This window comes from Talpa occidentalis, unplaced genomic scaffold, assembly GCF_014898055.3.
Source record: "Talpa occidentalis isolate TD23 unplaced genomic scaffold, MPIMG_talOcc4v2.1 talOcc4.13, whole genome shotgun sequence".
Classification (NCBI taxonomy): domain Eukaryota; kingdom Metazoa; phylum Chordata; class Mammalia; order Eulipotyphla; family Talpidae; genus Talpa; species Talpa occidentalis.
Window position 1 is genome coordinate 60,406,714 of NW_023601322.1, and position 12,526 is coordinate 60,419,239.

General features: G+C 40.8%; 1 protein-coding gene across 3 annotated transcripts in view; it reads right to left on the reverse strand.

Moving 5' to 3' along the window:
- Positions 1-2,825, reverse strand: part of FBXO38 (F-box protein 38) — a 47,956-nt gene extending 45,131 nt beyond the window's left edge. For all 3 annotated transcript variants that reach the window (XM_037508995.2, XM_037508994.2, XM_037508992.2), the window contains exon 1: positions 2,738-2,825. The gene's annotated coding sequence lies outside the window, so the exon portion shown is untranslated. The remainder of the gene's footprint in view (positions 1-2,737) is intronic.
- Between the last annotated feature and the right edge of the window lie 9,701 nt (positions 2,826-12,526).

Genomic DNA, 12,526 nt, shown 5'->3' on the forward strand with positions numbered 1-12,526 from the left:
TAATTTGGTTCATTTTGATTGATCCCAAATTTATCCCTCTCTTTTAATCCTGAATCCTGAAGACTATCTTCACCTCTTGCAGGGAGCACCAACATTTTCCAGCTTGCAAAATCAAGTTATTTTCCCTTACTACTCTTTGTATTTTGAAAGTTTAAATCCTTATTATTCACAATTCTGACAATTGCTGATACCTATAAAAATCCCACAAAAATCAACTTCTTTACTCCCTCAATCTATCACAACTAAAATCTTCCTCTACCTATTCCATCATGTCAGCAACTTCCTGACTTATTTTACCAATGACTCCCATCTTCAGATCACAGACTCTCAGGATATATTTGTCTCTTATTACACACAAGACAGAGATAAACCAACTCATCTTGCAACTGACCAGAAAACTTAGCAACCCCTTCTTTTACACAATTTTGAATCAATTTCTCATTCTGTCTCTAACTACTGACAATACTGGGGAAAAACTCCATCTTTCTTGAGGCTAATATCTATCTATTCCTCCCTCTTTTCCTCCATCCCTCCCTCCCTCCATCCATCCCCTCATTCAACTGTGACTGCCCACTAAGACCAAGTTGATACAACCTCAAAGTGGACAGATTCTACAACCAGTTGCTAACAACTTCACCTATTTCAATTCACTCTGATTTAAATTACCCTTCATTACACTCATCACACTCACTGAAAACATCTTTTTCCCATTTAAAATCCCCTAGTGGGCCTCCCTGGTGGCGCAAGGGGTTAAGCACTATGAAGCAGTCCACAGCCTCTGCAGCACAAGTTCAATCCCCGGCCGGTCAGGAAGCAACCCACATGGCGCAGCAGACCTCTCCTGTCTCGCCCGCTGCTCCCCTCAGCAGTGTATTTCAGTCAATCTGCCTGTTCTGCTCCCCACTCTGTCTCTGGTGAATCCTCTCACCCCCCGCATCTCTGGCCTGCATCCCAGCTCTTGTATGCATAAATAAATCTTTAAAAAATAAAAATTAAAAAAAAAAATCCCCCAGTGTCCGCAATCACTTTATGTGGTCAAGGCCTCCCTGTATTTCAGGTTTCTAATGCCTTTTTTTTTTTTTAAGTTTCTGTTAAAGCTACTGCTCATATCCTAGTAATTAAACATGCCACTTATTTTGATATCATTCCTCACAACACTGCACCTCTATATTTACTACCTAAGACAGCCTCTTTTACTTAAAGAAACACCACACAAATCTGCTCAGAGGAAAAGGAAAACAAACAAACAAACAAGCAAGCAAACAAATAACAGATCTGAGAAGGTTTCAGAACCATCCAGTCAATCTTCATTTTCTAGGCAAGGAAAGTGAGGACCAGCGAGGTAAGCTGACTTGTCCAGAGTCACAGTCATCTAGTACCAGTAAAGAAGCAAGGATCCAGGTCTTCAACTCCAGTTTAAATCCAATTTCATTTCACTTTATTACTTTACCTTACTGAAATTTAGTTTTGCCTTTTCTAGTCTATATTATCATCTCTTTAAACTGAAGATCATATACTTCCAGGCACACAGTCATCTAAACAAACACACACACACACACACACAGCCATATTCTTTAACAAAGAGGACATCAGAGTCAAAGCAATCACAAATTTTAAAAATAGAAGGAGTCTTTGGGATCACCTGAACCAGTAACTGTCAAGACGAATGTTAAAAATTACAAGCACTGGTTTTTCAATCTCTTGGACTACATACATGGCATGAGCCCTCCCCATGCCACCTTTTCCCTCACCCAGAAAATCATGATCTCATGAAGCCATTATTTTCTCTTTCAAGTATGCTGGGAGGATGATTAAGAACCAGTAGCCAACAGCTTCATCTGACAAATGAGAGAGCTCAAGTTCAGAGAGGAAGTAATTTGCCAGCAAATTCAGAGCAGCTCTAGGGCAAAAACCAAGGGTTCCCATTTTTCACACTGGTGTGTATTTTATATTGCTGGTATAAGTTTATAGAACAAAGTCTCTGGACAGTGTTTCCCACTACACAGGCACCTTTCTAAGTCCCCAGTTGCCCTTGGCAAGCTTGATGTCTGGTAAGAAACACGATAGACATCTAGATCACTGAACTCCTGGCTTTTCAGGATGCAGGAAAAACTCCTTGAAAGAGGATTGAGAATCTGCGGTTCAGAGCTAGGAAGGGCACGAGCGGCATCCAACACATTCGTTTTACAGAGAAGCAGATGGCACAGAGAGGCTAAAGAACACGGGCAAGGTCACAAAGTCAGTCAGTGGAGGGGGTAAGACTAGAACTCGGGGCTCCTGATCGCCGGGATGGCTGCCTCTCAGAGATGTAGTCACTGCGTCCTGCTCAGGGACATCCCCTTAGTACGTTGAGTATAGGCCTTCCTCAATTTTCTGGCGTAAACACTGATTTAACATTAAAACATGGGATTCGTGAAGCCCAGAATGGGAGGGAGCCCGGAAGTTTTCCAGGCCAAATCCCACATTTTGTGGGGGAAATCGAGGTCCAGAAATGGTTCTGTGTGCCGGGATCTTCCGCCAGATTTAGACCAGGTGGCAAACCCCACAACCAGGGCCTAGAAGGCCAAGAACTACAAATCCAAAAACCCCTCTCTCTGGACTCTAGGCCCGAAGGTGGCCCGCAATCCAAGCGGTGGGGAGCCCCAAATCCACCATCCGCCGCCTCCGCCCCAGCCGCACGCACCCCAGGCTATGCGGCCCGCCTCCAATCCCCGGGCCCCCTCGGTCGCTGCCTCACCTACGCCGGCCCACCGTCTGTTATTGTGGTTGAGAGGGCGGGAGAAAAGCGACAAGACACTTCCCGCGGACCCCCCCGCCGCGCCGCTTCCGCCTCCGCCGCTGCTGGGGCACTTCCGGGATATTGTCTTCCGGGGCGGGGCGCGCACCGTGCGTCCCTGTTGGGTGTGGCGGAGAGCGCGCGCTTGGTGGCCATGTTAAGTGTGGCGTTTCGGGACTGCCCGGGGGCTGGTCTTTGACGTGACGCAACGCCGCGCCGGAAGTCGTGATTCCGACGCCTGGAAAGAGTCGCGACTCCGAGGTGTGTCCCTGGCTGTGAGGTGTTAAATACGCTTTTAAATGCCGCGTTTATCATTTGCAAGAAGGTTGAGTAATAGTAGAGATTTTTCCAGAATTCTTTCTGCTAACAACGCAAAACGTGTGCCTACTGTGGGGGGATGTGTTTGTGTTTTGAGGTCAGTCACGATGTTATTTTTAAGTCACCCCTTCTCTGCTTTGGGTGCATCGTCTCTGAACGCAATTAACAGTGTTTTATAGTATCCCAAGAGCTTTCGCACCAGTGTCATTAAAAACTCTCACTCTGACGTAAGAGCAGAAATCAACTTAGTTGTGTTTTTTTTTTTCTGATTAAATAACTAATTCAAAAAAGTTTACAGGTGGCATTGAGGAATATTACATGTTGATAAATGGCTTACTACAGCAAGAAGATGTAGCAATGAGAAACTTGTGCACACCTAACAATAGGACCCCCACATATGTGAAGCAAAAATGAGCAGAATTAAAAGGAGAAATACTGTTTTCTAAATATAATTGGGAACTTCAATACTCATTTTCAAAAGTGGATAGATGGGTCAGACAGACTTATAAGAGTGCAGAAGACTTGAACACTATTAGTTGGTTGTTTAATGGATAAAAATCCTCGGAGAGGGTGACTGACTTACTCCGTGGCACACAGTGGCACTAAAACAAGGTTTTTATCTTCGATTTTGCGTTTTATTTCCCCTATGTGAAGTAAAAATGGCTTAAAATACCTAGAGTAAAATAGATACAGATAACCCTTAGGAAAGGTAATATGCATTGAAACTAGGTGAGACACTATTTGAGAAGACAAAGGGGTGACTCATTCTGCTGGAGAAAAGACTGTAGGTGAAGTAAGGGAACCTCTGATCCTTTCTATTCTTACTTTTCCCTCTTACCCTATTATGCTTTGTTGCCAGAGGTTTCAGCTTGTTTTAAGCAGTTACAGTTCTAGTTCTCCCATAAATAAAATCATATTACTTGATTTGGGGTTTGGGAAAGAAAAACCAGCAGCAAACCTTCATTATATTGATGTATTTATTCATCTTAATCCCCGCTTTCAGAGCTCTTTCTTCCTGTAAGTGAAGATAAAATCGAATTCCATGTTTCCATATTTTTCTTTCATATTTGATTTCAAATAAGTAAACAACAAATCCTTGTTTGTTTCTTTGTTTTTTTTCAGTTACCTAGATTGTTCTAAAGGACAAATAGGAGCTGTATATGAAGGTGTCTAGCACTAAGCCTGGCATAGATAAAAGACATTCAGTAAGATTTATTTCAGTAAGATTTATTTCAGTGCAACTGGGTTGAATCTTTAATTGAATATATTTTTTCATTTGCTTAACATTCCTCTTGTAAGAAGCCCCATGGTGGGGCTAGAAGTACAAATGAGATATATTTGCTACTTTGAAAGAGAAGCAAAGCATACCCACAAACTAGAGTGAGTTCTAAAGAGATTTTCTGAGTTCTATGATTGCCTGCTGTGTATAATTAGACATCAAAACTAGTTTAGCTTTAACATTTGAAGTAGAGTATGTGATATATATCACTTCATCTCTGAGATTTTTTTTATTCCTAGGTGATGTAGGTTTTCATTAGGGTCTTGAATTAGTGTTCCACACTGTCACCAGTGGCACCATCAGGGCACTCTGTTCCACTGGGACATTTGCCCTCCACTGAATGACCTCAGATCACTGTGGTGTTTTTGAATTCTTAATCCCCATTTTTTAATGTTTTAAGTATCTTCTCAGATTAAAGAGTCCCATAGATTCTAACACAGATCTCTGATCTCCCTTGGAACTACTTTGGCTGTTAGAAAATAGATAATCCCTTTGTTAGAAGGTCCAGCGTTTAAGAGTTCTAGTTGAGCTTATAGGTCTGGATTTGTGCAGGGTGGCTATGGCTGCTGACCTCGTGAAGTGCACAACTGCAGGAAGCACATTGGGGTCACCCCATCGCCCTTGGACTTGAGTAATGTGGCAAACATAGTTATGAATTTAAATGCGGGGTCTTTTGAGAAGGATACTATTACTGTTTTAATTGAGAAACTGCATTTAGTGATCAATGATGCAGACTTTAGAACCAGAAAGATCAAGTTCAAGTGTGAGTGCCTCTATTTACTGACAGAAAGACCACAGGCAAGCATTTCAATTGTAAGTTTTAGGATTGTCAAGTACAAACAGTCTTGAATCTGCACAGGAGTGATTCTTTACATGATTTTTTTTTTAATTGTGATAAGTTATACAAAACAAAATTTATGTTCAAACAATTTTTCAGTGTCCAGTTCAGTGGCCTTAAGTACCTTTGCATTGTTGTGCAGCTACACCCACATCCAGCTCAGGACATTTTCATCTTGCAAAATTGATATTCTGTGTCTTTCTCTAATCAAACAGCTTCTATTCTGCCCTTCCTGACCCTTTGCAACCACCATTTTACTTTCTGTGTCTAGGTACCTCATGTGAGTAAAATCATACAATATTTTTTTCCTTTTGTGTTTGACTTCTTTCTCTTAGTACATCTTTCGGTTTTATCCATTTCATCCTTCTTGTAGCATATGTGAGAATTTCCTTCCTTGTTAAGGGTGAGTGATATCCCACTGCAAAAATATGCCACATTTTATTGCTCCATGGATGGACATTTGGAATGCTTCCACTTTTTGGCTGTTGAATAATGCTTCAATGAACATGAGTGCAAATATCATTTAGATTTGACTTTTCATTCTTTTGGATATATGCCCGCAGGTGGAATTGCTGGATCTTACAGTAATTCTACTTAATTTTTTTCCATAGCAACTGAACCATTTTATATTCTCACCAACAGTGTACAGGATCCCAATTTTTCCATGTCCTTACTCTTGTTTGTATTTGTGAGGGAATCTAAGTGGGTAATCAACTTAGAATAGTATCCTCAAAGGCTAGCTATTCCTTGATAATTTAGAGACCTTATTTCCTTCTCTGCTATAGCTGCATCTGCAAGGGCTGAATTCTTAGCATATGGTATTTCTGAAGTCCATTTGCAAAACATTCTAAATCATCCAAAGTGCTGAATGAAGAATTATAGAGTGAAGGATAGTTACATAAAGAAATCCTATGAAAGGATATTGTATGTAGGTGTTTGCAGAGAAAATTGCAGTTTCAAAACAAACCACAAGGTGGTAGATGTGGAAAACAAAACAAAAACACAAAACAAATACCGGCATGGGAGGTTTTAATAAACATGAGCTCTGAACAAGCATTCAGCAGCAAAGCCTTTGCTTTTCAATTTTAATTTGGACCTTACTGAATAAAATTTAGTTTGTGTGACAAGAAGGATTGAAATTGTTAATGGTTAGGGATGAAATTTAGGAAACTCAAGTTTTTTTAATGATTAACCTTACTATGTTTTCCCTGTGCAGGTTTTTTTAGCCTGATCTCTAGAAGTATGCCAGTAAAGGAGCTACTCTTTAGAAATGAAAATAGTTTGAAATGCCAAGTATTATTTATATTTACCATCAGCCAACATTTATTAAAAAGTTTGTATGGGACCTGGAATATGTTAGGCACTAAGACTGGGAATGTTGGGGTAACCGTCTGTGCTCTTAGGCAGGCTGGGAGACAGCCTGTAAAAGTACACACCAGTGAAATCTGGAATTCCTGCATAGTGAAATGCCAGGATGCCTGAGCGTCATGGAGGTGTCGAAGTGTCAGGTTCACTCAAAATAATCACAAACCCCCTTTTTAACTCACTTTCTCTGCCCACACATAGTTTCTGTGTCATTACTAAATTGTGTCTCTAGCCACTTACTCTCAAATTCTGTTCTTAGTATATTTGTTTTGTTTTTGCAATCTTAGTCACAATACCACACTACCGATCATTGAAAATTCATCATCACATTTAAGCCCTCAGAACATTCTAAGATTAAGTATGGCTAGCCACATTTTATAAATAATGCAACTCAGTTTCAGAGAGGTTAAGTTTTTGCAAAAAGCAACACAGCTAATATATTGCAGTCATTGTAAAATTTAAGCTGTCTGACTACTATGCCTAATGGTGAACTTAAATACTTTTTTAAGTTTTCCTCGGAATGGCAACCTGATTAATCTCCTTCAGGCATGGTGTGGATTGTGTCAGTCCTAAGCTCAGAACTTTGAATAACTCTTTTTTGCTTAAACTTTAAACCTTAAAACATACATTTGAAACATGTAAAGCAGATTCCCAAAGCTCAGCACGCCTCATTTGTAGCCTAGATTGTCAGTCTCATTTCCCTTCATGAACAGCATAGCACCTGCACACAGGACCTACTGTCTCCACTCACACACCTAAAGCTCTCCTGCCCTAGATTGAGTGAATAAGCACCCCCCCCCCAACCTTCCCGCCCCACCATTGCTGACAAGTGGATCTGTCTCATTCAGGTATCACAAGGAAAGAACAGGCAGATGTTGCTTAGCTAGTCATGGTGATCCCAAATCTGGGGCAGAAATAGTGGTCCTTAAATTCCAAAATGTTTCAGGGAGGTAGGAGGGTGTTGGGATATTTGCAGTTTTTAAAAGCTGATTGCACTTTTAGCTGGAATATTTACTGAATGCACGCACTGTGGCCGGGCATTGGACTAAGTGCAAGGAAACGATGATGGGATATAGATATGTTTCTACCTTAGGTTTGGTGAGGGGAGACTGATAATAAAATAACCAGACAGGTAAATCACTTTCTCAAAAATATAAAGATGGGGTGGGGGGGTAGGAGGGGAAGGTAGGCACATTGTTTGGGTTTGTTGAATGAAGGATAAATAATACTCAAGTTTTCCTTTTAAGCACTTCAATTATTTAACAAAACAAAACCTTCTAAAATAAATAAATGTTACAACTATTCAATTAAATATAAGTATGGCAAATGGTAACTTCTCAAAATGTTAATAGTAGTCTTAATAAAATTCATATCCTTTCAACTGAAAATTCTAACTTTTAATCAATATTCAATTAAAAATTTAAATTGAAATCATAAGACATCCATCATATTCTTAATTAAGCTATATTTTCTTAAATTATGACAAATATTTGAAATGACAACTATTTCTAGACTCAAAAGAATTAAATAGATGTGATTTAATCATGTCTGTGCTTCAGTTTAATCTTTAGGGGTTATTAAACACTTAATCACTTAAAAACTCACTGTGTAACCCATATCTATGGGTTGCAGTTGCATATTGACTGGAGAGGTGTTTGGGCCCCAGGATGCCCTCCTTAACACCCTTAACCCTTTTACTTTTGGCTTTGGGCTGCAAGGAACAGGGCTGGAGTGGCAAGATAAACCTTCTTATCATGCAGATAGAGACTGTGACAAATGATGAATCCAACAGTTAGGAAAGTTAAGGAGTAGCAGAGGGCAGAGATGGAGAAGGGGTTGCTGGTTTTATTTGACTCCATAGATACTCCTGTGCTTGAAGTAAGATCCCCTGCATCCTTCCAGTTGCGCAGACCCACTTCTTCTTGTTTAGCCTAAATGAAGTTTCACTTGGAAACTGAATCCTGATATGTTTCCTATGCTGTGTTAGCCATTATCCTCCTCTATTGTCCCAAACCTTCAGAAAACATGTCACCCAAAGAACCATGAAAATGTTTAAGGGATCAAGGAAGATGAGGGGAGTCTAACATGCACCAGAGTGGGAGAGAGTGAAATATCTCTGTTGGAAGGAGAAGTGAAGGGCTGATGGAGAACTCTGCAAAATTAGGGATACAGAGCAAGGAGTAACCGTGAGAACACAAATGCCTGGGGTCCTCTGAAATTGGGAGGATACAATTCCACAGTTTGTGGAATGGGAAATCACATTGTTTTGTTTGAGTATGAAAGTGTGTGCTCCAGGAGGCTTAGATCATTGGGTGATATTTCCTTGCTTTCTACCAAGATAAAATATTTCAGCTCCTGGGAGTGTCAGAGCTTTTTCTGATCAAAATAAGACTAAGTAGTTAATAATAAGACTAATAGTTAACTGTAGGAATGGCAGAAAAATCAGGGGATTGAGCTTTGGGCAGGCCTGACAACAAACTGACTCAGAGAAGGAAAATGGCATCAAAAACCAATAGTGTCAAAGCATTTGTTGTTTTTGCCTGAGAGAGCAATTCTTTATCCTCACCTCCTCCACATGGTAGCTGCCCCCATCCTGAATCCTGCACTGCCTTCCTTCCATTCAATCCATTTTAGTGAGAGTTAAGCATACTTGTTACCATAAAGACTGATTGAGAAATCTTATCCCAACTAGTCTAATGAAGCCTTAAGTCCTTAAGTGTTAGAAATTTGGAGAAAGGAAAGTTCTCTTCTGAAAGTGTAATTCTAGAAACTACCATTGGGATGGGGGTAGATTGGGGTGGGCAAAGCCTGTCTGAGATTGAAACATAATCAAGGAAAATGAATGAATAGATACAAAAAATGAAAAGAAAAATTTCTTGCAACATTTTTTGATAGTCTGAATTTATCCATATCTGCATCCAAAGATTTTTCTGGGCTTTTTAGGTGCAGGAGCCATAGAAATGTGTCCCTCTTTGTTCTGGCTGCTGTCAGAATCCTTCATATCAGTCACTATGATTTGGATTTTCTTTTGGGTCTTACTCAGCTAAGTTCAGCCTACAATAAGTGGTTTCCCCACTAGGGGGTGCAGCTCACCTGCTACACTGGAGCAAGTGGTGTTCAGGAGGTAATGCTGGCAGTCAGGCGTTTGCTTCAGAGAGACCTGTTGGGATGGTGCAGGGTCTGGCCATAAAGCTCATGTTCCTGATAGGGGTTTTATCTTAGAAGAACTGGGAGAGCAGTCAGAAGACCAAGGCATGGCTGCAGGAATAGGGGATGAAATAGGACTATGATGCCAGGTGGCAGAGTCTCCCTTGGTCTTATAAAAAAAAAAAAAAAAAAAAAGGGTAAAGGAGAACTGGCGAATAGGCTTTATCTTCCAGGCCATATCTGGCTGGCAAGGCACGCCTGGATTGTTAATTTGAGAAAGAATTTGAGGTCATATCCAGCTCAGTGCACACACTATCATTGATTGCTAATATCTGGTTGGGGCTGGAGAGAAGCAGGGGTGATGTGATGTATTCTTATAGTTTGCCCCTAAGTGAACTAAGTGACATGCTGAATATTTTTAATTGAAGGTAATTGGAAAATGACAAACCAAAGACTGATGCTTTGCCCAATTATCTGTCTTCCTGAAAGCATGAAATGATTTTTTTTCTCCCAGCACCTCTTTGTATTGGGGTTTCCGACATCTGACATCTGTTTTCCTATGTAAATAAACCCTTTCTAAAATTTCCTTCCAAATCATATCTAAATCTGAAAGTTTCTTTGTCCTCGCTTTTCCTTGCAAATTTATTACCCACTTCCTAAAAACTATATAACCTTGCCTGACTAGTCAGATCCATGTCTTATGGAAGTCTGTGAGCATGAATTAAATTTGTCTCTTACTAATAATCTCCTTGTGTTGATTTATTATTGGGCCAGCCAAAGGAACAAAAGGGCGAGCTGCTTCTCAAAAAGAGAACTATTGACATTTTGGTTGGGTCCATTCTTTGTGTAGGACTGTCCAGTGCATTGCAGGGTCTTAGCCCACTGAATGTTGGTGCTACCATTCCTGTCATTGTGACATATCTTTTAATTGTCTCTTATGAGAATAACACTGCAAGCTCTACTTGAAACAGTAGGTTTGACCAAGAGTGACTTGGCGTGGATTTCCTAGAGGATTGTACTAGCATTGCTTGTAAGAATATAAAGAATGTAAGACTAACGGGGAAAAATACAGATTTATTTCTTTTATTTTTTCTTTAGGTCCTGAGTCCAAACTGACCCTGCCATCAGTAGGGGAGAGGAACTGAGAATGGGGTTGGGAATGAAGAGGCTCCAGCAAAGGTCAGACTATATTGGGACAGGGAATCAGGCAGGACCCAAGAACAAGGGATTATTGTCATTTATGGTTGAAGAAAGGGTGGAAAGAGACTCAGCTGTTGAGGGAAGGGTGTTCTGTTAAATCTCATTGCCACTTAATATACACTCCTCCCACCTTAGGGTTGCATTGTCTTTAGATGTTTCTTTTGTCAAAGCATTGTATTAATGATAGTTCTTAGAGAGCTGCCCTTCATTCTGTATGTCTGAATTTACTGAATAACATCAGCTACCTATGTGAAATATTTGGGACGTGGGCCTCCCCCGTGGCACAGCGGTTGAGCGCTGGGTTGCGAAGCTGCCCGCAGCCTCTGCAGCACCAGTTCGATCCCCGGCTGCTCCCCGGCCACTGGAGGAGGGTCCCACATGGTGCGCAGACCTCTCCTGCCGCCCGCTGCTCCCCTCAGCAGTGTACTTCAGTCCTTCTGCCTGCTCTGCTCCCTGCTCTGGCTCTGGTGAATTCTCTCACCCTCCCGCGCTTCTGACTGTACCCAGTGCTTGTATGAATGAATGAATAAATAAATAAATAAACAAACAAACAAACAAACAAATAAAATAAATCTTTAAAAAAATATATTTGGGACGTACCGTATGAGACAAGGAGTGAATAAATAAATGAATGAAATATATACTACCCCTAATTTAAGAGTTCAGGTACCATCTGTTTCATATCCTTCATGTCTCTATCAAGTGTTCCAAGAGAAGTGAGAAAAAGAGGGCTTGAGTAAGTCTGATATTTTTATTGTCATTTTCAAGTTTTACATTTGTCAGTGCGCCCCAGCCAAGACCACTGGAACACTTTGGTTGGATGAGTTGGGTTTACTATTCATTGCACCAAGAGGGAATGCCTGTTGGGGAAGCCTGAGGGCATCCCAGTAGAAAGACAATAGAAAGAATTTATCTTAGAATTTGGGTTCCTGAGGTTGATTTGAGGAAGATGTAAGGGAAGGGACTTTGCTCTGGATTGGATGCCCTCAGGAAGTTGAAATCACTCTGCTATTTGGTGTCTTAAAAGGTCTCATTCAGAAGGAGGGAAGAATAGGCTAAGACTAAAGTTGTAATCTTTAAAAAAGAAGCATTACTCATGTTAGTTCAGTAGTGGATCTCAATCTCAGGAACATCGTAGGGCAAGGAGAGACCAAGCAAAGAGGCAGACCACTCCATATTGGTAGCTGGCAGTTTTTTTTGTTATTTTGTTTGTTTGTTTGTTTGTTTTGTGGGACCCTCGCAGGTGGCCTGGGATAGAACTGGCACTGTAGAGGCTGCGGGAAGCCTTGCAACCCAGCGCTCAGTCGCTGCGCCACAAGGGGAGGCCCTGGTAGCTGGCAGTTTTAATGAGCAAGGGAACTCACTAGTTTCATCTTAGGAGACAGAAAGAAGAGTGCAATTCTGCATCCAGCCAAGTCTTAAAGTTTATTTAATAGTTCCCCCTTATCTACTGGGGATATGTTCCAAACCCTCTCCCACCCAGGGATGCCTGAAACCACATATAACACAGAGTCCTTTATATTCTGTATTTTCTCCTAGACATATATACATACCTATTAAAAAGTTAAATTTATAAATTAGGCACAGTAAAGGATTAATAATT